A 1,691-nucleotide genomic window follows, 5' to 3' on the forward strand; every position below is an offset into this window, starting at 1 on the left:
AACAATCTAGAGGCAACCTTTCTGAGATTTTCGAACAAGAGAAGGAGATGGCAGCCGAACCCAACAACAATAATGCAAGAAGGATGCTTGGTGATTTCACTAAACCAACGTCCAAATTTGATGGAAGAAGCATCTCAATTCCTGCCATTGGAGCAAATAATTTTGAGCTGAAACCTCAATTAGTTGCTCTAATGCAACAGAACTGCAAGTTTCATGGACTTCCATCTGAAGATCCTTACCAGTTTTTGACTGAGTTCTTACAGATTTGTGAGACAGTAAAGACGAATGGAGTAGATCCTGAAGTCTATAGGCTCATGCTTTTCCCTTTTGCTGTAAGAGACAGAGCTAGAACATGGTTGGACTCACAACCTAAAGATAGCCTGGACTCCTGGGATAAGCTGGTCACGGCCTTCTTGGATAAATTCTTTCCTCCTCAAAAGCTGAGCAAGCTTAGAGTGGATGTTCAGACCTTCAAACAAAAAGATGGTGAATCCCTCTATGAAGCTTGGGAAAGATACAAGCAGATGACCAAAAAGTGTCCTTCTGACATGTTTTCAGAATGGACCATATTAGATATATTCTATTATGGTCTATCTGAGTTTTCCAAAATGTCATTGGACCATTCTGCAGGTGGATCCATTCACCTAAAGAAAACGCCTGCAGAAGCTCAAGAACTTATTGACATGGTTGCAAATAACCAATTTATGTACACTTCTGAGAGGAATTCCGTGAATAATGGGACGCCTCAGAGGAAGGGAGTTCTTGAAATTGATGCTCTGAATGCCATATTGGCTCAGAACAAAGTGTTGACTCAGCAAGTCAACATGATCTCTCAAAGTCTGAATGGATGGCAAAATGCATCCAACAGTACTAAAGAGGCAGCTTCTGAAGAAGCTTATGATCCTGAGAACCCTGCAATAGCAGAGGTAAATTACATGGGTGAACCTTATGGGAACACCTATAATTCATCATGGAGAAATCATCCAAATTTCTCATGGAAGGATCAACAAAAGCCTCAACAAGGCTTTAATAATGGTGGAAGAAACAGGCTAGGCAATAACAAGCCTTTTCCATCATCTTCTCAACAACAGACAGAGAATTCTGAGCAGAGCCCCTCTAATTTAGCAAATTTATTCTCTGATCTATTTAAGGCCACTTTAAGTTTCATGAGTAAAATAAGGTCCTCCATCAGAAATTTGGAGACACAAGTGGGCCAGCTGAGTAAGAAAGTCACTGAAACTCCTCCCAGTACTCTCCCAAGCAATACAGAAGAGAATCCAAGAGGAGAGTGCAAGGCCATTGATGTAATCAATATGGCCGAATGCACAAGGGAGGAGAAGGACGAAAATCCTAGTGAGGAAGACCTCCTGGGACGTCCTTCAAACAAGAAGGAGTTCTGTTCCGAGGGTTATCTGAAACTGTAGGTCGATCTCGGACGAGATCTTCTGTGTTGGCCAGAGCCGACGTGTCCGGTAGGTGTACGGTGGTCGGAACTGATGTGTCCGATTTGTTGGACTTGGTGGTGGTGTTGATCCTGTGTCCCCAGAGGGTGGGGGGTACCTGCAAGGGACTCCGATGCTTAAGTTAGCAAGGGTATTAAGCAGGTATTGAGTAGAATCAGAGTATGAGTTATACCTAGGTGCTCCAGTGTATTTATAATGGTAAGATGTGGCCTCCCATGGATAAGATAA

At 42.9% G+C, this 1,691-nt stretch overlaps 1 non-coding gene across 1 annotated transcript; it reads right to left on the bottom strand.

The window, feature by feature from the left end:
* Positions 1 to 446: 446 nt before the first annotated feature.
* LOC112804983 (small nucleolar RNA R71) lies at positions 447 to 550 on the bottom strand. Its single transcript, XR_003203599.1, has one exon. It is a non-coding gene; the product is annotated as a small nucleolar RNA R71 (small nucleolar RNA).
* Between the last annotated feature and the right edge of the window lie 1,141 nt (positions 551 to 1,691).

Source organism: Arachis hypogaea, chromosome 5, assembly GCF_003086295.3.
Source record: "Arachis hypogaea cultivar Tifrunner chromosome 5, arahy.Tifrunner.gnm2.J5K5, whole genome shotgun sequence".
Lineage (NCBI taxonomy): Eukaryota > Viridiplantae > Streptophyta > Magnoliopsida > Fabales > Fabaceae > Arachis > Arachis hypogaea.